Raw genomic sequence first — 26,067 nt, forward strand, 5'->3', positions numbered from 1 at the left:
AGGAGCAAGAGGGTATCTCATAGTTGTCTTAATTTGCATTTCCCTCATGGCTAAGGATGTTGAGTACTTTCTTACATGTCTATCAGCCACTTTAGATTCCTCTTCTGAGAATTCTCTATTTAGTTCTGTACTCCACTTTTTAAATGGATTATTTGGTGTTTTGTTGACTACCTTCTTATTATGGAGCTATGGTCCTGAAAACAGCTTGGTATTGGCATAAAATTAGACAGGTAGACCAATTGAATCTAATTGAAAACCCTGATATTAAGTAACACACACCTATGTATACCTGACTTTTGACAAACAAGCTAAAACTATACAATGCAAAAAAAAGCTACTTCAACAAATAGTGCTGGCATAACTGGATGTTGACATATAGTAGACTGTAGATAGAACCATATCTATCACCATGTACAGAACATAAGTCCAAATGGATCAAAAACTGCAACATAAATCCAGCCACACTGAACCTCTTAGAAAACAAAGTGGGAGCCAGGTGGTGGTGGTGCACACCTTTAATCCCAGCACTTGGGAGGCAGAGGCAGGCAGATCTCTATGAGTTCAAGACCAGCCTGGTCTACAAGAGCTAGTTCCAGGACAGCCTCCAAAGCCACAGAGAAACCCTGTCTCAAAAAAAAAGAAAGAAAGAAAGAAAGAAAGAAAGAAAGAAAGAAAGAAAGAAAGGAAGGAAGGAAGGAAGAAAGAAAACAAAGTGAGAGGTACCCTTGAACAAATTGGTACAAGAGATTTCTTCCTAAACATAACACCATTAGCACAGACACTGAGATCTACAATTAATAAATAGGACCTCATGAAACTGAGAAGCTTCTGTAAGGCAAAAGACACAGTCAACTAGACAAAATGGCAGCCCACAGAATGGAAAAAGATATTCACCAACCCCACATTTGACGGAGTACTGATTTTCAAAATATATGAAGAACTATCATTTATATTTTAAATGTAAGCAATACAGTATAACATTAGCCACGAATACTGTGTTCATGAACACAAACACTTAGTAATGAGTGATACCTGAAACACTGAAAATTCAATGATAGAAATCAATCAAGTAAAGAATTAATAAATGAAGATGGATTTTAGGTATAGAAACAAGCCAAGCACATAGTTGATATAATCTGATAATTCTCAATACTCCAATAGTATTGTAAGTATAATGCAGAGAAATACCCAGGCAATATATTTATACTCACTTTGTTTATGCAGTTAACAACTATATGATTTGGAATTTGAACATACCTTGTAAGAAATGGATATTCGGAGGATAATGTTTTATCAACTAAAGTAATAAATGACAAAAAGATAACCACTGGATATTCTGTAGTTGTAATATAGCTTGCCCTTGGGGTTGGTATGCTGCTACCATTCTCTATGTCATTCATGTTTTCTTCTTTGTTCTTTAACTCTTTCTGATAGACTATGGGACTGGTACTTTGTCCTTTTCAATTGTAATATTTCCTAGTCACTGAAATACAACTGTGTGTGAGTTATATTTATTATTTAATAAATGAGTTTCTTTTGATAAGAATAAAGAATTTATAAGACAAAAGTTTCTCAATTATAAAAATTGAGTAAATACTTCTATTAAGTCCTCTGGATTGAGTGGATTTTTGTAGTCTTCCCTTTCACATACCAGTGACTTTTTACAAGAGCCTTTAATGGGAGCATTTTTTTTATCATCTGTGAAATCTGAATCTCTCTATACTTTTAGGTGTATCCACAATTTTCTGTTCTAGGAAATGTAAGATTTCATACATTTCAGGATCGGCTTCTTAGGCAGGTCACTCCAGTAACAGGACCATATGTAGAATTACATCAGTCATTGAGGATAACTTAAGAAATTTTGGTTTAGCAGGGAAAAAGAAATGATAATACATGGTCTTGGTTCCTTAGAAACTAGAAAGTAGATATGTTATTTCTAATCTTACAAAACAGAAGATGCAGAAAACTTGGCTAGAGATGAGAGTGTGGAATTGGTTACAGGTCAATCTGGAAGATGGTTCTAGAAAAGAAAACAATATTAAATCAGAAGTTCATTAATAATATATGGGACAATATCAGTAATTATTAACATGTTAGTCTTTATACCTGAGTTGCTTAACAGCTCACAGTCCTGACTCATGAATAAGCCTTGCTCTCATTGCCTTCACTCTTCCCTTTCCATTGTTTGTCTTTGGGTCACTCACAGGGTCTACTTTATGCACACTACACCTTTTTTCTCTTTCCACTGTGGTTTCAACTCTCTTTAATTTCTGAAATCTGATTCTTACTAACCATCTTCAGGAATCTGCTCTCCTCCTTTACCATCCTAACAAATTGATGGCAGAACTGATTACAATATGACCTTGGAAAACTTCTGTAACACAGTTCTAGCAAAAAGATACTTTTTCTTTATGTGAGCTCTCTCACCAGTTTCCTTTGACACATAGAAGCTAACCAATGATTTACTTTCATTGATATTATTATAATTTTGTTAACATGCTTGAATTAATCTGAGCTTTATCCTTAATTCCTTTTGGGGTTCATTTATAAAATATAAAATTTTCTTAGAGAGGCATTTTCTATGGAAAAGTGCCATCAGTGGCAGAAATGGTAACAATAAAGTTGATCTTGAAGAAGCATTAGTAACAGATGCTCAATTTGGCACTAAAGCGAACATTACAAACTCATTTTTTTTCTTTCTGAACATGATAGTAACTGACCAGAGAGGAAGGGATATGTTTTCTTTGATGTGCTGCTCAATGTGCTTTGATGATTTAGACAGCTTACCCCTTGCAATTAGGGTGATACATAACTTTTATATGAACTGAATAGTAAGATAATATAACAGTGGCTTGATTCCTTGCCAGAGGCATTAATGAGACCATGTAACTTAGTCACCAAAAATCCAAGGAGAGGAAGCATAATCTGCATCAGTTTGATTTCTGACCAGGCAATTTGCTCACTTATTCCCTGGTTGTGAATATGAATACTTCTGCCCACTGCTGAGACAGCACTCTGTAGCATCTGGTGCTTGTCATCACTGATGAGTTAGTTTCTGCTCCTCCTTTTCCTTTATTAAAGTGATGCATCACTAGTGTGATGAAGGAACTCTAAGAGCCCATGTGTAGGTCATCAGTTGGAATCTGAGGGATCACAATGCTGAAGGTGACAACTTAGTTTTTTAATACTTTTGCACTGAATATCACTTAGTGGAAAAGCCAATTCAGCTCTGATACCACATGAGAAGCTTCTGTAAGAACTGTTTGGAAACAGCTTTAGCCTCATATTTTTCTATAAATAACAGATAGGATATATGTCAGTATCTCCTATTTTATATTAAAAAACAGTTTTGAGACTTAACTGGATGAAGTGGAACAACGAAGAAGGTAGATTCAATAGTACCTTGAGGTCAAGGCTGGCTTGACTATGTCATGAAACTCTGTTTCAAAAACTACCATAGGAAAAGCCAAAACCAAACAAAACAATACAACAGGAGATTCTATCCATATCAATAATAGTTTAATAACTTAAAAATTGAAATAGAATTACATCACATTCCCTCTTTAATTTCTTCTTTCTAGGCCCAAGTTGGTAGCCCCCTTCAAATCTGCCTATGTATGCACAAATATGCACAAATATTTACAGCCAAGTCCTCCCATTTTGCTTATATGGTTTCAGGGCTCAATACTTCATATTATAACTAATAATCCAGTCAAACTTGAGAAACACTAATTTTCCTATTTCCAGAAGTTATTAGTAGCCTGTAGTTGTTTATCTCAAAGTTGAACCTCATGGAATTATCTCATTTTCACATAAGCATGTCCATCTATATTGTCTTTGTTACAATATTGTTTAAGTAGTCGTTTCTACAAGAGATTGTTTCACAGTAAACTCCATGATATTCTGGCTCTTACATGCATTCATCACTTTCCTCTAAAATATTACCTGGGTCACAGATGTACATATATAATTGAGGATGGACTTCCCATAATACACTGAACTCTGCAGTGTATTATGTATTAAAACAGTTTTCTGTTTTTGTCTCAATTTGTTTTAAAGAGAAGTTTTTCACATGATGCGTGATCAATGCAGAAGGAGAAACAAGGGAAATATATAACAGCAACATTGTTTATAAAGGCCTCAAGGGATATTATTTCACATTTAACAAAAACTATATAAACATAATATCTATTTCTATTTATACCTACATCTGTCTGTCTATCATTATCTATCTCAATATCTATTGTCTTTCCATCATATATCTGTCTTCTTAGCACCTGTTTACCTATTATCTATCTATCTATCTATCTATCTATCTATCTATCTATCTACCAATCTATCTATCCATCTATCTATCTGTCATCTATCTCTCTGTGTATTTACCTTAAAGGAAGGTATGCCAGAGCTCCTTATGAGCACCATTGATCAACAAACTCCCATTATCCTTTACCAGACATGAGAAACCCATATTTGAAAAGCTGACATTGGCATTCCTAGTTAGTCCCCCAAGACAATGTATATTATTGATATAACCTTCAATTAATTCCCAGAAGTTGACACTAAGCCCCTACTGCTAGAGACACCACAAACACAACTTTGATGATTTGACCTGAATCTAAGCTAAAAGCACCCTTCCTGTGTTCTAGCTTCTATGGTACTAAAAATCATATTCTACTGCCAAAGGAGAAAAGCAATTAACAATGACCAACAGTCAAGATGTCTGTAAGGGATCAGTAAGTGGCACTCATATGTCAGTGGCAACATCTAATTGGACTTAAGTTCCACTCAACATGAGGAAAGCCATGCCAATTACCAGGACCCTAGACAACTTCTTGTGGCTAGTATAATCATTGCCCTTAGAAAAATGTCTATTAACACCATTTTCTAAACTAGCATAATAGTATTAAGGAACGGATGGAGCTTGATATAAAGATATCCTTTATCAGAAAAACACCAGCCAAACACAAGCCAGAGTGTGCCAGGGGCAGCAAGGCAGGGAGTCCAGAGAGAAGGAGCTTCCACGTGCCTTGGTGCCTTGCTGCCCCTTAAAACCCTATCACGAGTCATCCTGATCTCACCTTGACCTTGCCCTGTCAGGCATGGTCAGGCACACCTGTAGCCAGCTACTAGCAGGCATGGCTTACATTGTCCCCTACAATTCCCTTTTAGTCTAAAAGTGGATTAAAGCTTAACAATGTAAAGTATCCAGAATTAACAATCATAAAGTTGAAATACAATATGATACAATAATCTGCTGTGACTCATCCTAAGTATGCCTACATCAGCTAACCCTAAAGTCATCTGAAAAGAGGTGTCCAAGCATGAACATCTCCTTCCAATCCCAACCATAAACAATAGTATGTTATCCCTAATTAGGCTTATACTACCCTAATAGACAATAATGGGGGACAGGGACATAGCATCCTGCAAGTTACTTCCTGCTGAAATGGTGGTAGCTTCATGGGGTCCTGTGGGAAGAAAATGTTAGTATAGTGAAATTCTCTAATGGATTATATCCAGTTGATGTTGCATGGGATTTGCTTGATTGAAGATCTAGGTTGAAATCCTCAACTTGATTGAAGGCAGTACTTGAAGCTCTGGTCAGAGTGTCAGTTGAAATGGAATAAGTTGGATCCAGTGCAGTCTAGGAGGTATGGCCCAATTTCATTCTGGAGGGTCCAGAGATTGCTGTTAGGCAGGTCTTCATTGGTTGTGTGGGACTCAAACATAAGTATTAGCAGAGAAATGTTTGCTTGTATGTATATGCATGCTGGGAAAGGCAACAATAGAAAAATAAGGATTATGAGACAGTGTACACCTTGAAGGAAAGAGCAAAGAAAGACAAAGATAGTCCTCAAATTCTTCTCTCATTCTGTATTACATCGATTGGCTTCTTGATGCAATACAGAAACTCTGAAGTTTAGTTAAACAACGTGCTTGGATTTTAGAGGAGGAAAGCCAAATTCCACTATACCTCCAGCATTGATTTACTTGAATATGGACTAGAAAAATAAAGAGAAGTAGAGTTCTTTGAGAGACAGCTGTAAAGTTTACCATAAGGCTTGTTCCTATTGTTTGATGGTTATAGCTACCTTTTATTCTTAAGCATCTATCCATGTAGTGTCCTTGGACTTCTGGAAATGAGTTTTCCTGTGAAGATAGAAGCAAAACAGTTTCCTTTCATTTGGGAAGTTTCTATTTAGTTTACGAGGTATGCCTAGTAAAATACCTGTCACTTGTCCTTGTCGAGGGGTTTATCTTTTTCAACTCTAGTCTTGATCAACTTTGATAGTACCCAAAGTTTTTCTTCTCCTGTGGATAAAAATGCAAAACCCCTACCCCAATGTAACATGTGTCCTGGCTTCCATTCAGGGGTTAGTACATCTTTGAAATATACTGGTTGATTCAGTTCAGTATTTTTATCCATAGTCCAGTGTCTTTCTGCATCTGTTTGTCCTTTGTCATTGACATCAGGACAGTTTAGTGTGAAGATAGCATTATGCAACTGATGTTGAGGGGTTTTTGTCTTCCAAGCCTATCTATGGAGCATCACCTTAAGTGTTCTATTAGATCTCTCAACCACTGCTTGTCCTGTAGAATTGTGTGGTATAGCACTGACATGCTTTATGTTGTAATATTTGATGAACTGTTCCATTTTTGTGGAGATACATGCCGGTGCCTTGTCAGTTTTTATCTGGGCAGGTATACCCATAATTGCCATCAACTCTAGCAGGTGTGTAATAACAAAATCAGCTTTTTCAGTGTTGGGAGCAGTAGCCCATTGGAAACCTGAGAATGTGTCAATGGTATGATGCACATATTTCAAATTTCCAAATTCTGTGAAGTGAAAGACATCCATCTGCCAGATCTCATTCATCTGAATGCCTCTAGGATTGCAGCCTGCATTATTGCAGAGTTTCATTACAAAAGGAGCAAGTAGGACAGTTTCTCACTATCTCCTTGGCTTGTGGCTAAGTGATGGAGAAGTCCTTTCTTAAACCTTGGCTATTTATATGATGTTTCTTATGTAATTCTGAGGCTTCTAGCACACTTCCAATTAATAAAGAATCAATCTCAACATTGTCTTGTGCTAGTGGGCCTGGCAGACTCGTATGGGATCTGATATGAGTGATGTATATAGGATTACTACTCTTTCTGAATGTTTCCCGTAATTGTAGAAACAGTGAACTTAATTCTGTATTGTCAGGAATGAATTTTGCAGTCTCAATGTGTAAAGACGAGTCTCTCCTCATATTGGGAATCAGTAACTATATTAAGAGGTTCTGTAAAATTCATAAGCACCATGAGAATTGCATTTAATTCTGCCTTCTGTAGAGATGTATATGGACTTTGAACTACCTTACTTACCTCAACTACTTTATAACCAGCCTTACCTGATTTGTTGGCATCAGTGTAGAAGGTAAAAACTCCAGAAATGGAAGTTTGTCTTACAATATGTGGAAGAATCCAGACTGTCTTTTTTATGAATATAATTCTGTCAGTTTTGGGATAGTTGTTGCTAATCATTCCCAAAAAGTCAGTAAGAGCTATTTGCCAATATTCATTATCCTTCCATAAGGAGGAAATTTCTTCATTATTTAAAGGTACTATAATTTCTGCTGGATCATTTCCAGTCAGTTGATGAAGTCTTAATTTTCCCTTTAAAATCAAATCAGAAATATTTTCTATATATGTCTTTAACTTTTTATTCTGTTTATGTCACGGAAATATCCACTCAAATATGGTGTCTTCTCACTGTATCAGAATTCCAGAAGGGTATTCTCAGGATGGCAAGATAACCAGAATAGTCTAAATTAAGGTTTATCTGATCTACATGTGCATCCAATATTCTGTTTCCTACCCATTTAAATCTTCTTCTGCCTCATCTGATAATATTCTCAGACTTCTTAGTTCCTTTTTACCTTTAAAGGCCCTTTTTAAATGCTTTAATCCATGTTCTTCTACCCCAATAATCGACTGTAATTGAGAAATTTCCCCTAGCAGCTTTTGAAGACTGTTAAGAGTTTGATAATGATCCCTTCTAATTTATACCTTCCGTGGCCCGATTCTTTGTAAGTCTATCTATTACCTAAATAGTTAATAGAATCTCCTCTTTGTATCTTTTCTGGGGCAATTTGTAACCCCCATCTAGGCAGAACTTCCTTCACCATGTTAAACATACATTCCAATTTTTCCCTATTGGAATCTGGTAAAATCATATCATGCATGTAATGATAAATAAGAGATTGTGAAAGTTTCTGATGAATTATTTCCAAAGGTTGTTGTATGAAGTGTTGACATAAAGTAGGACTATTTATCATTCCTTGTGGCAAAACCTTCCACTGATATCTTTGAAGTGGCTGTGAATTATTAAGAGTTGGTACATTAAATGCAAGTTTTACTCTATCACTTTCCTGTAATGGTATAGTGAAAAAACAGTCTTTCAGGTCAATTACTATGATGGGCCATCCTTTAGGTATTAAGGAAGGGAACGGCATTCCAGGCTGTAGAGAGCTCATAGGTTGAATTACCTTAGTTATTGCTCTCGGGTCTGTCAGCATTCTCCAGTTACCTGATTTCTTTTTTGATAATAAATACAGAATTCTAAGGGCTGGTAGACTCATCTATGTGTCCAGCCTGTAGATGTTCCTGTACTAATTTTTCTAGAGCCTCTAGCTTCTCAGAGGCCAAAGGTCATTGTCCTACCCAGACAGGTTCATCTGTAAACAGGGCCTTTGGCTCCTCTGAAGGTCTATCATTTGTATTTAGTTTACATACAGCCTGAATTGTTGGTAAAAGTTTTCCATAGTGTCTTACCAGGTCTTTTTTTAACATCCACAGATTGTACATAATTTGTATCTGACACTGGAGGGATATTAATCTGGGTGTTCCATTGTTCTAAGAGATCATGACCCCAGAGATTTATAGCTATATATCCCACATATGGTTTCAGTCTCCCTTTCTGTCCTTTCAACACTCTTGTTGAACTCTAGATAAGAGAACCAATTCCCCAAAATTGTACATTTGCCTCCTTAAGTGGCCACTTCTACGGCCAGGATTTTTGTATAATAATAGTTACGTGAGTGCCACTGTCTAAAATGCTATTAATAACTTTATTATTGATTCTTACCTTTGGAGGTCTGCCAAAATAGGCGCTTTTTGTCTTGTCCAGTCTTATTTGATTCTTCATCACTAGTCAAACTACCATCTATAGCAGCGTCATCTTTCAGAATAGACAAAGAATTATCTTTTCATCCTGTGAAAGATTGTCTTCCACTGCTACTGGAAACAACCAGACCTTTCTTGATGTGGGGGCCTTCTTGACTCCCCCTTTGGAGTTTCCCGGCCTTAACAGGTTCCCTTGCATGACCCTGGTCCATCTATCCTCATTAGTCCTGTGTCTGCCCTTACCGCATCTCCTACACAATGAAGAAGGCAGTGGCCTTTTGCCTGAGAGATCGTTAGAATTTCTTTGCCTGCAATTTCTCTTTATATGTCCCATTCTACCACATCTGAAACATCTAGTTTCCTGATGTCTTCATAGTCTCGTGGAGAGGGCTCTTCGTATCTGAGGTTCTGGTTCATAGTAGTGATGAACCCTGGCTTCTTGGTACCTATATTGATCCCTGTAAGGTGTTTCTCCTTTCTAAAACCTTCCATCATCACCTCTGGAACTCTTAATCTCTTGTTGCTTTTAAAACCTCTCAGGATAGCTTCTCCTGTCCAGACTCTAGCATCTTGCACACTATAGTCAATGTTGGCTGTATGCAAAACCCATTCTTCCAGCAGAGCTGATCTGATCTTTAAAGGCAAAAATATTATTTGCATATTGTGTTTGCATTGTCATAAGCAATTGTATATACAATTGAATGTCTTACTGCCAGATCTATTACTTGTATTTCTATCACCCTGGTTAACCTATGTAAGAAGTCCTGGAATTGTTCTGTTGGTCCCTGTTCTATTATGGTATAAGCTTCCGGTCATTCTCCTCACTCACAAACCTTATCCCAGGCATTTTAGTGCTGCTTTCCTGCATAGGGACAGTATATGGTCGTCATATTCAGGCAGAGCCTGTGGGTCAGCATAAATACCCTCACCAAGAATCTTATCCAGGGGGGCGTCATAACCTTCTTTTATGCCCTGATGCTCAAGAAGCTTCCCCTCCTCTCTAACGAATGCTTTCCACTGGATTTGGCAAGAATTCTCAAGTACAGCAGAAACAAATCTTTCCCAGTCTATGGGTATCACCCTGTCAAAGGTTGCCCATGAATGCAATAGCTGTATTATGTATGGGCTATGGAGACCATATGAGACAACCAATTCTTTAATATGTTTAAGATCCTTCAGCTATATAGGTTGCCATACATATGACATCTGTCCCTTGGAGTGTTTTTTAGTTCATGGCTTCTCTACCATTGTTGCTGGGTAGACCAATGGTGTACACATAATGACTTTAGAATGACCATGATACCTGGGTGGAGTAGGTGCCTTGGATTGGAGTGATTCTGTCTCTGAGTCATCCCAGCGATCCTTGAGTCTACTAATGATATCCTCATAAATAGTTTCAATTTCCTTAATCATAAAAGATTCTAGGCATGTCAGCAAATCTGGAAATTGCTGTAACTGCTCTTCTACACGGTTTTCTAGTTGTTTAATACATTCTTATATAGCTAGCATCTGGGTTGCATGGAAACTGCCTTCCAGGAATTGGAGTTTAGAATTGAGGTCATGATTTGCTTCAGCAATCAACCTGATGGACCTATCTAATCTGGCCATGTTCTGTAGGTCATCTTCCAAACATTTGAAAACAGATTCAACTTTATTATCTACCATCTTGGAATTTTCAGCCATTGATTTAATGACATTATCCAATTGTTTAATCCTATCCTGGGTATCTTGAACCTTAGTATCCAGATTACAGGACAGAGAGCCTATCTGAGTTTCCAGTTGACTACATATATTCTTTAATTCATCATGGTACTCTGACCACCCAGCTTCTAACACCTCTGAAATGGAGCATCTCTCTGTGTTCATCTTATCATAAATGCGCTGCATTTTAACTTGGGTAACAGACAGCTCTGCCTGTATCATAGAAGACATAGAACAAAGACTATGATCTAGCTTCTGTTCTACGTGCTGCACAAACGTTTTATGTGTCAGTCTGGTCTCCAAAACCTCATTATGTGAAGCTTATTTGTCCTGTAGGCAGGTTGTGAAATCAACTTTATCCCTGTTCCTGAGGCCTCCGGCTAGTGATAATGCATGCATTAGCATGCTAACAGCTAGTAAGGCATACAGGCCAATTATTGGCAGATCAGCACCTTCCTTGAACATTGAATTTACATAAGAAGCAAAAATTTTAGCAATTGAGGCAAATGATAAATATTCGGCCATATTTACCAGTCAGCTTCTACTTCAGATGCAATAGGTTTTCATCTAGTTGAACCAGGCTGCTTCCACTCCAGATGCAATAACTAACTTCAATCAGCAGGTGGTGCAGGTATTCAGTTAAGGTTGTTTTGAGTTGGACCTGAAATTTCCTGAAAAACCCTTACATCGCATGTTAAGAATGGTTTGCGGGTGTGTGTGTACTGGGTATGGGAAAAACCTTTGAATAGTACCGGTGGAAACCAAGCTTAGTAGATGAAGATGGATATGGGCTTGCTGCTGAGCAAGCGGGGCAGGCAGCACAGCTGTAGCACAGCCTTGGGACCGGGAGCTATGTGGGTGGGGACGCAGCAGTGAGCGTTCTCTATGGAGAATGCTCGAGTTTTCTGCCAGCGGCTGCAAGCTGCAAAGCTGCAGATGGGCAGGCAGGAGTGCTCCTTTGGGTTTGGAGGCCCTCAGAAAGAAAACTATGCTGGTTTGGTGAGGCAAGACAAAATGGGATCAGCCGCATGGCTCTTGATTCCAGGCCGCAGATGTGCACACCCAGCTAGATTTAAATGAGAGTATGCAGGTGAAAGCAGATGTGGTATTTGCTGCCTGAAGCAGTAAAAACTGCAGGGAGGCCTGTGGAAATATAATACTCTCCCGACAGGGTGGAGGGCGTGGGACAGGCGCAATGGGCGTGGGGCAGGTGGCAGGCCGAGAAAGTTTAACTCACTGTTTCTAAGATGCAAGCATGTAGGATTTCTGTGCTCGGGCGAGTTGAAGCAGTTGGATTGCAGGGCGGGGACCTGGAGCAAAGCAGTATCCTAGAGCCCTCTTGCGTCACGGGGCTTCTTCGCTGGGCCTTTTGGTTCTTGAAAGCAGTGGCCCCAGCGGGCTTGCAATTAGCCAGAATAGATTATGGATTTCTGTGAGGCGCCAATTATTAAGGAATGAAAGGAGCTCAGTCGGTAGAGGATGAGACTCTTAATCTCAGGGTCGTGGGTTCGTGCCCCACATTGGGTGCCAATTATTAAGGAATGAAAAGAGCTTGATATAAAGACATCCTTTATTAGAAAAACACCAGCCAAACACAAGCCAGTGCATGCCAGGGGCAGCAAGGCAGGGAGGCTAGAGAGAAGGGGCTCCCATGTGCCTTGCTGCGCCTTAAAACCCTATCACGAGTCATCCTGACCTCACCTTGACCATGCCCTGACAGGGCATGGTCAGGCACAGCTGTAGCCAGCTACTAGCAGGCATGGCTTACACTGTCCCCTACATAATAGCTTATTAGATTCTATATCTTAATCTTATATCCAATGATGAGTATAACAAAAGTGTCAACTTTTACAAGCAAAAAGGAAACATAACATCATGAGTAAAGAAATTCTGACCTTCTAAATAATTCACTATTTTGTGCTTATAAGGGAAACTGTAGGCATAAATGTTATACATTGATGAGTTTCCTAATGTGTTTATTCATAAATGTAATCATTGCTGTTGTTATAATATAAAATCAATGTCACTAGGGATTACCTTAGTCATTTACTGTCTACAGCTAATTAATCAAGTCTGTAGCTTTGACAGGTAATTATTTCTTAACTTTACCATATAAAACAAAATTGTCATAAAATTACTGAATTGCCCCCCAAAACTTTCCCTGGGTACTGTTAGATGTCTCACAATGCTTCATAAAACAGGTAACTGATAAAGATAGAAAGTGTTTATTTTTAAAGACCTTAATTCAAACAGAATTTTAAGTCACAAATATTTTCATTTTTCTTAGTTCAAGAATTTTAGCATAGACAAAGAGCTTTTGAAACTTTAGCACAAAATATATCAAGAATATTTGAAACATATTACCACACACTTTTCCCCACTAGTTGTCCTACATTCATCCCCAATCCAGTATTTTTATACGGTAAAAATTTAAGTTGACATAGAGGTACTTCTACACATTATATAGAAAAATATCTCTATAGAAGACCATTTGGATTTGATGAGTGGCATTCCACAATTACCATATTTATGTGGTATATATATATATATCTTATGGTGTATGTCAATGTATAATAGTTATCATATAACAATATTTTATCATTTGTTCACACAATGCCATATTTATCAATTTATCCTTTCATGAAAATTTGGGTAGTGTTTATATTGTGGGGTTTTTGTTTGTTTGTTCATTTCATTTCTATGTACTCCTTTCAGTATTTTCCCCTCTTTCTCACTCCTCAAACTCTTGTGTATTACATATACTCCCTCTCAATTTACCTCTTCTTCTGCCGTACAATATTATTTTAAGGTGTGTGACTTTTGTTTATGCTGCATTTGTTTACCTCTGTGAAGCTGTGATTTTTTGATTATCTAAAATACCTGGTGGTCCTAATAAAGGGGTGAATGTTGAATAATGAGGCAGGAGGAAGGTTTGGTGGGGCAGGCAGGCAGGCAGAGAGGATAAAAAGAAGGAGAAAGGAGGAAAGAGACCAACTAGACAAGTGTAGGAGGAATTCAGGAGCTAGCCACCCAGCTATCCAGTTACACAGCAGTCCTTGAGGTGAGAGTTACAGAAGTAAGAGGACAAGAAGAGCCCAGAGACTCTTCTTGTAAATGGGATTATTAACCTTAAAAAAAAAGATGGCTAGAAACAAGCCCAGCTAAGGCTGGGAACTCATAACTAAGTATAATGCTCTGTGTGTGATTTATTTGGGAACTGGATTGTGGACCCCTCAAAAAGGCCAGAAGAGTGAAAGACTGAAAAGTATATATATGTATATATTATATACATCTAAATTTTTTTATTTTATAGACTATATAAATATTTTCTTTCCTAGGGGTTTACTATTTTGTTTTTTAATGGTGTCCTTTAAGGCATATACATTTTAATATTTGTAAAATCCATGTTATTGATTGTATTGTTGCCCCCCCTTTTGTTTTTCGAGGAACATTATTGCCAAATTCAACTTAGAAAAAGCACTTCTGCATTATCCTTTGTCATTATACTATTGTAGCTCCTCCCTTGTGACCGTGAAGTTGTTTTTCTTTGTTTGCTTTTTGTTTTGGTTTTGGTTTTTCGAACTAGTTCTTGGTAAATAGCCTAGGTAGAACTAATGTTCTCAGCATTCCTGTCTCACATTCCTAAATTTTAGGAGTACATATAGTTCACACCATACATATCCCATATTTAAACATAGTTTAAGGGTGAAGTAACACTTCATCATTTTCTGAGTATATATAGTTGTCCCGATATAATTCATTGAAAAATATTCTATTCCCATTGTATTGGCCATGCGATTTAAACTGAAATCTGTATTGGCTGCTGAGGTCACTGTGTGAATTAAAGACACTTTCTAAGGAAGCCAGAAAACTGGAGTTTCACATCAGAAGCATGTAAAGGTATAAAGAAAGAAGAAACTCCAGAACACTGACCTCTAAATTTGACATATATGCTGTGACACATGTATAGACACTCATACACCATACATATTCACACAAAAATAATGTATGCTAAAGAGATAAGTTAATTATGAATTCATTCTGTCCTGTTTATGAATATGTATTCTCCTTTGTCTTATGTATATATGATTATGCCTATGTCTTATTACTTTGCTTATTTAACTGAAAGTTAAGTTGTAAATTTGAAATTGAAAACTGGTAGCCTTCATCATTGTTGCACTTTGTCCATACTATACTCTCACATACATGATATGATAATCTAGTGAATTTCAGGAATATAAAGTAATGTTAGTTTTTTTGGATTGTACTATTTGATTCAATATGCAGAATATTACTGTTATCATCATATTAGCATTAAACCACCTAGGCAAGTATCACAGCTGAGTTTGATTTTAATTAATTCTTCTATGAAATCCAAGAAAAATATTTAACAATAAATATTACATTGTTTTCAACACATTAATTCCCAAGAAAAATTTCCCTCTGATTTTCTTGTGAATAGGACTTTTTTTTTTTTATTCACAAGATGTTCATTTCTATTGTGTGGAAGAAGAATTGATTTTTATTCATTGATACGTGCATTACTTTTAGTGAAGTCTTTAGACCCCCTGCTGTCACTTTACAAATGTTTGTGTGTTTTTGTTTCTTTTCATTTTTGTCATGTAGGTTAAGGCTTTGTACTTCTTCCAGATGTGTTCTTAAATGTTTTGTTTCCCTGATGTATTGATATTCCTACTGTTAATCTCTGTCGATCTCTATATCTTTAAAAGTCTATATTGTCAAAGACTGCTTTCTTTATCAGTATAGCCATTAATTTATTAGAATAACCTCTTTGTACTTCATTTTTGTGAATTTGCATATCTACTCAATTCTATTACATTTATGTTAGTATTTAAACTATTCCAAGGAAATATGCCTTTACATCAAGTTTATATATTGCATAGAGATATACAAATCAGAGTACAACCTTTTAAATTTTCCCTAGTTTCTGCCTTTCCATATTTGATTGAGAATTAGATTAGTCATAATATAACTCTTAATTATGTGGGATACTCTTCTGGAATTTTCTTGATTTTATTCTGTATTTTTATGCATTTTCCTAGTTCTAATTATTTTTAAGTGTATGTTTCTTATCTAACATTCAAATACATTTCACTATAATTTCAAACTTAAGTTTTGTATTTGCCCTTTGTAATGAAATTTCTATTTTAACTTAAAATAAGTCTGTTCAAGTACTTAAGAACAATGTCATCAATTCACACACAGAAACAATTATGCTACACCATGGCCCTATTGTTTTTCTTTCATAGACAGATAGGTGATATATAGACATTAAGGAGGGGAAAGAGAGAGAGAGAGAGAGAGAGAGAGAGGATAAAGATAGTGTCTTCTCACTCCAATACTCACAAATCTGAGTATCCAACAACCTAATAAAGTTAATCATATCATGATTCTGATGAGTTTATGATATTGCATTGCACAATATTGGTCAAATAATATATTATGAAAAGATTTATGACTGATAATGCATTTTACTGATACTTGTATTTACTTGTGAAGATGGCTCCAGGTGAACAACTGTTGTCTTGTGTTTGTTATATATATTATAAAACTTTCTTATTCAGAGACATTTATAAAATATAATTTTGCATTAAAATTTTAAACAATTTCTCTGTAGTTCCATGAATGCATTCATGTTTAAGTTCATTCTTTGCCTAGGAACTTCATTCAACTTTATACTCTTGTAAACAAAATGTTCCATTGATATTTTTGTAAATACCTTGGTTTTTATATACATGGACTTGAAAATAGATATGAATGTAGTAAGTATACAATTGACAGACTTTTGACTAAAACGGTATCATCTTAAGACTTACATCCAAGACATTGTTACTTCCTAAGACATCATCTCACTAGCCCAACTTCCACTATTTTTTTCTACCTAATACTGAACAGATTACTTATGCTCCATGTGTCTATCTGCTGGTTTCTCTCTGATCTCATGTAAAACAACATTTGCTCTCTATACATCAAACTTTCTATGTTCTTTAAACTTCACTATCTGCTTACTTGAATTTAGAATCACCACAGAGACACACTTTATCCTGTTTATGATGTATTTTCTAGAAATTTTTAACTGAATACTTCCACATCATCCATTGACTAAAGTACCAGACTTAATGAAAAGAAAACTGCCAGAACTAGAATTTATCTCTGTCTGCTTCCTTACTGTGACCACACTCTGACCCACTGCCTCATACTCATACCTTCTTGTTTCTCATGCCATGATGGAATCAACACTTGTAAAGTATTCTCTAACCACATACCAAAGAGTGTAAGTGCTTCCACCTTACAACACATAAAACCAAATAATATGTAATTAAAAAATAGGAAATATTAAAACAGCCCAGTCTCATGAATATCAAAGACAGAGTAATAGAAACAATCAGCTATATCTTGCCAACCCTATCCACAAAAGTTTCTGTAAAGGGAGATTTTTGAGAAAATTGCAATTCCTTTTCATTGATTGTGCTGCTTTTGTTGAAGCCAATTTGTCTTCGACTTTTAGCCTACATTATTCAGCACCTACATAATGAAACTTGGGACTTAATGAACTAGAATCATATTCATTATATAGCAACTCTCTTTACTTTCTATTATTGTTTTTCTTCATTGTACATCTTTAGTACAATTGTCTGTCTTTCCTAAATTCAACAATATACTCTAAAATTGATTCATTGGTTTTCAGTATCAATTTTTAAATTTAAACTTAAATGATCATTTAAAGAATCTAGTTTTCAAAACAGAAGAATCAGGAGCTGCTGTTTGTAAGTTGCTTTCTTATTAATCTAACCTTGTTCATCTATATTCAACTATAAATGAACTCAAAATCAAAGCAAAAATTTTGAAAATTTTTGTTGACTCATTAAATATAGAAGTTGGACAATCTTTTTCTGAGCAAATGATTATTTTATATATTTTCCTCTAAAGACAACATTGTGAGATAGAAATGAGTATGTAAATAAAATTCCATACATTTTTGAATGTATAAAATAAATTAAACTAAAATTATTATAACATTGTGGCTTTGGCAGAAGTAAGAATGCAGTTTTTCTTGGAACATGCTACTGGTGATAAGGTAATCTTGTGTTTAGTTACCAAGAAGCAGAGAGACAACAAGCTCTAGAGAATACTTAGTCTAAAAAAACATGAAACTAACCTGGAATGCAGTCAAGAGAAAGCTTATGATTGGTAAATCGGAAGCCTGCATATTTGTGAGCTTTATAAAACAAGGTTTAAGGTTTTATTTTTATTGTTTGACAAATGAAATGGATAGAAAAATGCATATCTTGTCTTCATTAAAGCAAAGATCAAAAAGATTTAAATTATAAAATTCTGAATTTCTAAAGTTGTCTGCAAATACAACTTCCAAAACAGTTATCCAGAAATCTACAATTAGGATTCGGAGGCAATATCACAGAACTTTAACTGGAAAGCCAGGTACCCATGAAGTCTGCACTACAGCTCACCATGAAGTCTGCACTACTGTTTAATATAAAACAGCAGGAACCTAAATCTGTTTGGATCAAAAACTCACATTTTGTTGTGTGGAATTTTCAGTTTGGTCAGATAAGTACCCACAGTGCTATGCTTTCTCTGAAACACTATTGCTATGTTTTTTGGCAATATTCAATATGTGATCTGTTCATTTTTTGCATGAAAAGCAGCATAGTTATTGAATGATGTTATGACTTCTCAAAGCAAAAAGTTGATTTGAACCGATAATGCAAATGTAGCTACAAAGAAAAATCAAGATTGACTACATCCCCATGACAGGTTCCCTTAAGTCATTCCTCCTAGCTCCCCAACTTACTTCCCTGTTTCAAAAAGAACCGAATCCCCTCTATTTCCTTTTCAGAAATGAGCAGGCCCCCAAGAGAAGATAGCTAAACAGGATAAAGCAAGATACAAGACAAGGCAAAATCCCTCATATTGGGGCTGGACAAGGCAACCCAACTGGAGGAAAAAGCAGGTAAAGGAGTCAGAGATATACCTGCTCCCACTGATAGCAGTCCCATAAAGCCACTAATTGAACATCCATAACTTTTACACAGAGTACCTTGTATATATCCCTGCACGTCCCATACTTGTTGCTTCCGTCTCTGAGCCCATGTGATTCCTGTTTAACTGATTCAGTGGACTGTGTTATTTCTCCTTGTGTCCTCCATCTCTTCTGACCATCTTCCTCCTCCACTCCCTGATGGATCCCTTGTCTCTGAAGGGAAGGATCTCATTGAGATCTCCATTTAGATTCCCTCTCTCACCCTGTTCTCTCTCTCTTTCTGTCTGTCTCTCTCTGTCTCACACACACACTCTCTCTGTGTCTCTGTGTGTTCCTCTCTCTCTCTAATATTTGACTGGGTCTTTGTACCTGCTCCCATCTACTGCTGGAGGGAGCCTGTTCCATGACAACTGGAAAAGGCACTGATGTATGAATGTAGCAGAACATCTTTAGGAATCATTTCATTGTTTTATTTGTTTTGTTTACCTGTTATATTTGTTTCTACCCTAGGCTTCTGGGCAATACAGTCTCCAGTTCTTAGGCATCCAGGCAGTGTATGGCATGAGCTCATTCTCATGGCACAGGTCTCAATTTAGAGTTCTTACTCATGGTTTTATATAATCTAGTAAAGCAAGCCCTGACCCTCAGTAACTGAACTCTGATTAGCATATTAAAAAATGTGACCATTCCCCAGTAAGTGTGGTGCTGACTAGACAGCAACAAGCATATTGTCAAAGTGTCCAGGTCAGCAGAGAACTTTCTGAAGGATGACCTTGACAGAAGTGGTTGCTTCCTAAAACTCAGGGAGTGAGTGCAGGGCCACATCTGCACTGAGTGCCAATGCTGAGCAATGTCACTAATGCTTAATGGGTTCTTGTAATGTGTCCTGAGGGGAGCCCTGTCTTGGTGCTTGTACCAAAGTAAACATATTGACAAATATCCACAACAGCCTGAACATATAACTGTTCAAAAAGGGCACTTGCTGCAGCAGAAAAAAAATGCTCTATGTAATACTGGAGTAATCTTTCAACAGAAAATCAGATTGCAATCATAATTCCAGTTGAAAAATATGATATTTGGTTAGTAGATGAAAATATGGTCATTATAAAAATAGAACTGATAATTACACTGTGGTATTTTGAGGGACAGAAGGAGCTGATATGAAAACCAGATTATGTACTTCTTAGATAATTGATCTTGGAATTCTGGAAGCTTCTAACTCCTCAGCTTCTGTATCCATAAAATGGACGTAATTTATTTATACCTAGCACTGGCTATGTTAATTGTTTATGGATATCATTCATTATTATCACTACTACATTCTGCCTTTGGAAATTTATGGGGAATTTTAGAATTCAAATGATTACAAAATCACAGCCTGCCTGGCATATACTAATTAAATATTACATGATATGAATCAGAACTGTTTTCATGCTATACCATATGTGGGGTGGAATAAGCAAAATCAGTTGTTTTTCTTATACTAATAATTCAGTTTCTATTATGAGACAAAAGAAAATAATACAATAATTAAATATCAAGAATCGTGTAGATTCTACCTATCAGTAGAACAATTATAATAAGAAATTTAAAAAAAAGATTCAAAAAAGGAAATCTTCAACTATGGACACATATCAAAATTAAGAGATGAGTTAACTCAGTCACTAAGCAAAAATGTTATAACTGACACATTTAACTTACTAATGTAGTAAACAATTATAGATGAATACTTCATAGATAAGTTTATGTATTATACAGCAATGTAATAGTTTAGAATATTAATTTAAGGTGTGTTCCTTTTGTTCATGCTCTGGAACACTTCTTTAATGGTGCAAAGATGTGTTTGATTAAATAAAAGTAACCTGCAGTTAGGAGGCTGTTTGCAACTAGCTGACAGGAAGTTGTAGGGAGGAGCCAGGAGGAGAAGGGTTTGTAAAGAGTATGAGGAGAAGCCCAAGGGCTTCTGGAGAGAATAGAAGGAGGAGTTGAGGTTTTTGTTTGCAGACTTTCTAAGGAGGAGAATTCCACCTCACCATTTGAATCTTGAGTTCTTTAGAGGGACTGAGATTTAGACAAATCCCCTCATAGCTGTGAAACAGCATTCCATCAGGCTCTGTCTCTTGTGGCCTAACCACAGCTGATAGCTCTGCAGTTGCAGTTGCTGATTAAGACAGCTGTGTGTAAAAGACAGCAACAATTTAAAAAGAGAACACAAGGACGTTTCCTGTAGTTGTATGATCTCTCCACTCTCTTCCTTACTTTCACCTCTTCTGTCTTTCCATATTACAAACAGTTCATTTATGCTACTTCAACACATTCTCTTTGATTAAGTGACTGTCTTGGTCAGTGTTATATTGCTCTGAGGATACAACATGATCATGGTAACTCTTATAAAAGGAAGGATGTTATTGGGCCCACAAATTTAGTTTTTTCTTTTCAAATTGAAGACCTTTGGAACCCTACCTCTGGACTATTGGAAGAGAAAACAATATATTTCCAACTGTCCTCTTTACATAATAGTTCAGTTAATTAGGGAAGTTAAATTAGCCCTACTTAGTGAGTCCCTCTCTGATCCCGCTGAGGAGTTCTGTCTCCTCAGCTTTATTAATAGCCTCCACTCTGCCTGTATGACCTTTGCACAGAGGTGCAATTTCTTAGCTGTTTCAGCATCTTAATCAGGTGTCCCTGCATTTCCTTCTAAGCGATCTGCTCTTGGAGGCAGAGTATGCTATTCTATCCATATTTTTGTTTGTTTGTTTGTTTTCTGTTTTTAGAGACAGGGCTTCTCTGTGGCTTTTGGAGGCTGTCCTGGAACTAGCTCTTGTAGACCAGGCTGGTTTCGAACTCACAGAGATCTGCCTGCCTCTGCCTCCCGAGTGCTGGGATTAAAGGCATGTGCCACCAACGCCCAGCTTTCTCTCCATCTTTATAAGAAGCTCAAATTAGAGCCTGGTGTATCATAGGCTTTTAACAAGTGTGTTTTATTTCATTAGTGAACATGAATTTCCATCTCTAGTGGAAGCATCTACACCAACTTTTCCATATATTTCGTGCTTTCTTTTTCCATTTTTTATTTTAAATTAGAAACAAGATTGTTTTACATGTCAATCCCAGTTCCCTCCAGCTCCCCTCCTCCCCTGCCCCCCCATGCCCCACTTATCCCATACCCTTTCTGCTCCCCAGGGAGGGTGAGTCCTTCCATGGGAGGTCTTCAGTGTCTGTCATATCCTTTGGGATAGGGCCTAGGCCCTCCCCTGTGTGTCTAGGCTGAGGGAATTTCCACTCTATGTGGAATGAGCTCCCAAAGTCCATTCCTATGCTAGGGTTAAGTACTGATCTACTACAAGAGGCCCCATAGATTTTGGAGGTCTCCTCACTGACACACACGTTCATGGGGTCTGGATCTGTCCCATGCTGGTTTCTAAGCTATCAGTCTAGGGATCATGAGCTCCCCCTTTTTCAGGTGATCTGTTTCTGTTGGTTTCACCCCTTTGGTCATCACTCCTCCCTCTCTACGACTGGGTTCCAGTTCAGACACCCAGTATGTAAAAGAAGATTTCTATTGAAAACATTACTAAATGTTAGTAAAAACAACTTCTCTCCATATCACTCAACATTGCCATTCTACTCATCATTGCCAACTTATTTTTATTTTGTCATGTATGTATGTATTTTGGTCACATTTATTCCCCACTGGAACAACTGAAGATCTGCATAAATACATATAGAACACTTTGAGAGAAAAGCATAAAGATATTTTTGAAATTGCAAATTTATACTAATATGTTCAAATATATAGTTTGAAGCATAATTTATTTACTCTATGCTTGATTAAGGGTGTCCTTCCACACAGCAACTGTCAGAGCACATGAGCTTTACTCTTCCCCTTTGGTTGCATGACATGACAATGAAACTAAAATAAATGTATATGTATTCATGATCACTAGATTTGGCAAGGAAGCAGTCAATATCAATATTTGCATGTAACTCATTTAAAACTGTTATTGAAATTGCTTTTTCTGATGGTGACATTTAGAACTTAACCAGACATACTTACTGTGAAACTGTCCCATTCCATCTCTCTGAATCAAGAATAGTAAATGTTTTAGGTTTTCCCTTTCTGTCTCCTATTTGGAGAAGCTTATATGATAGATAGAAAATTAGCCCTGGGCATGCACATTTTAGCTTCATTATTAGAAAAAGGAGATGTTCATCACCTGCAGTTGTCCCCAAAACTATCTAAATTCAACTCAGAATCAAATACTATGGACCAAAAAAGACAGTATGTTCTAGTTTTAAGGAATTAAAACATATCTTAAATTACCAAAGTATAAAATAGGACACTGTAAAAAATAGATAAATAAATAATAAACAAAGAGTAGTAAAATAGCATCACATAGCAAAAATATAATGGAAAATACTTTGTTAAGAAAAATTTAGACTAGAAGGTAGGTGAGGAATTAGCAGAAAGGGGATGTCGACTGGTTAAGTAGGTGCATTAATAGGAATACATTCAGAAAAAAAATTTCCACTAGGAAATGGATTAGTCCTTAGATACACTTTTTGTGAGTTCACCAACCTTCAGTAAGTAGTTCTAAACCCAAGGTCAACAGGTGTTTGTTGCTAATCTTGGTAGTTGACGAATCAAAAAGAAGAGAAATGACAAGGATAAATGATTTTGAGGAGGTTTTCAGGAAGACAGAAGTGGAATTAAAGTGGTACATGAAAGCAGTCAAATTCAAAGAATATGCATATTCAAAAGAAACCCATCTTCATTTTGTTCCCCCATTTCTCCTTCTTGCCATTGTGTGTCCTTTCTTCTTTTTTCTTTATAACCTTGAATGGGTAAGTGATGTAATATACTCTGCTGCCTTCCTTCTTCCAATTATGTTCAGGATTTCTTCAAGAGGATGCTGTGGGAGAGGTTGCAAAACAACAATCACATTGGCTGAGTATACTTTTTATTTCATTGTATTCATAATGTAAAATGTTTTGTTGATAAATGAGGGACCTCATTTCAAGTATCTCTTTCTTTGAAAATAATCTTGATCTTTATTGCTCTTGTCTTTCATGATGAGTCAGGGTAATTACGTAATTGTATTCCATATCTGCAGTGGACATACACTCATTTGTCTTTGTTTATGTCCTTAAAATTTACCCTCCTTATTTTATCCCACATTTATTATTTTTTTAATTTTTTTTCTTTTCAGGAGGCACTACCAGGGTGAAAGGCAGATACAGAGGGACTTGGAAATGAGTGGGATTGGGGTGCATGGTATGAAATTCCTAAAGAATCAATACAAATTATGTTAGAATTTTTTGCTTATATGTAAGAACCAAATGAGTTGGTTTTATCCTTTGGGAACCACATCTATGCAAAATCCAAGATGACTAAAAAATACTAAAAGCTATCTAAGGAGCACAACTGATCACTTTACTTACTTATTGAATGCATCAGGAAAGATTCGTGTGATGAGTCCAGAATGATTGTCATGTTTATGACTGAATTGATCAAATGAACAAATGGTTTTCCAATTTACTGAAAGTTGACTGTAGAATAATTAGAACCATCAAGTGTATAAGGCAGATCTGGAGCAAATCTGAGGTGTCATGATAGTCTCTATTCCAATATCTGGAAGATAGAACATGAATATAAACAAAGAAAATGTCAAAGATAAAAATGTGGGGTTTCAAGTATACTGAGATCTGGCATGAAAGTTAGGAATGAATAAATTCAGTGGCAGTATTTGTACTTACAAATTTTATAGCTTAAAGTGTAAAGATGAGTCAGAGGCCGGAGTTACCTTTGAATTCATGGTCAAGTTAGGAAGATGAGTCTATGATAATATCTCTACTCATAAGCCCACATGATTTTCCAGTGAGTATTTTAATAAAAATTGTATGGTAACTTACATAGAGTTATTCACCATAGTGAATAAAACACAGGTCAAATTTCTTTTCTTTGCTTTCTTTCCTGTTTTTTGTTTTCCAAGCCAGGGTTTCTTTGTGTAGCTTTGGGATCTACCCTGGCACTCATTCTGTATACTAGGCTGGCTTCTATCTCACAGAGATCCACCTGCCTCTGCCTCTGAAGTACTGAGATTAAAGGCATGCACCACCACAGACTAGCTGTGAGACCACTTTCTAAGATATGGCACTAACCTTTTGATGCCCTTCCTCTTATTTCTATCATGCCTTCACACATGTATCTAATTTTCAGTGCTTATTTGCATCTAGTATCAAAACTAAGGAGCAAATATGAAGGTTAATATGACCAAACCAGGTATGAAAATTAGAAGGAATTCAGCTTCGAAAGAATTTAATCATATAACCCAAGATTTACTTTGTGTTTCAAGAGATATTTTAGTGTTTTACCACAGGAATCAATCATTGAATATAATGTCATTGTGACCATCTAGTATATAGCTTGGATTGAGAAAACCTTATAGGTCTAGTAACTAACTGCTTTTGGGGGAGTTGATTTTAGGTGCAGTGACAAATCAGCATATACTTTAGCATTTTCCCTTCCTCTTTTGGATCCACAAACAATTTAGTCACTATTTGTTTTACTTCCAAAAAATCAGATTAGACCAAACAAAACCAATACCAAGATAAAAATCAAGCAAGTGTCAAGTAAATGGTGTACAATGCTGGAAATTGGAATGACCTATATATTTTAAAGGTAGAACAATTTTAGCTTCTCTTGCATTCTTTCTGTACTTTTAGTCTTATGCTCAGAAATACACCTTGTATCCAAACAAAGCAACAAAGTATATACAGTCATTTTTAAAAACACATTCCACTTAAAAATGGAAGCTTCTCAGTTTCATCTTGTAGAATTTAGGCTTCTCCTCAACAATATGTTGGGAAGGAAATCAATCACATGGGCTATTTTATGGGTATTCTGAATTTATATTTCCAACACTGAGCTACGAATTCATATATAGACTTATATAAGAAATAATAGCTATTTTTAAATTTTACCAGGGAGAGAAAACACTTAGGTCAGAAACTTCAGTTTATAGTACGAATGCTACAAAATCAGTATCTTTTGTGTGTTCTGAGATGTCAGGAGGTAACATATATTGCTAAAGATTGTCTGGGTTGTCATGGGAAAATGTTTCATGTTTCAGAGTGACATCAGTTAAACATTAAAATATGCTATGTACATGCCT

This window comes from Cricetulus griseus, chromosome 2 (genome assembly GCF_003668045.3).
Source record: "Cricetulus griseus strain 17A/GY chromosome 2, alternate assembly CriGri-PICRH-1.0, whole genome shotgun sequence".
Lineage (NCBI taxonomy): Eukaryota > Metazoa > Chordata > Mammalia > Rodentia > Cricetidae > Cricetulus > Cricetulus griseus.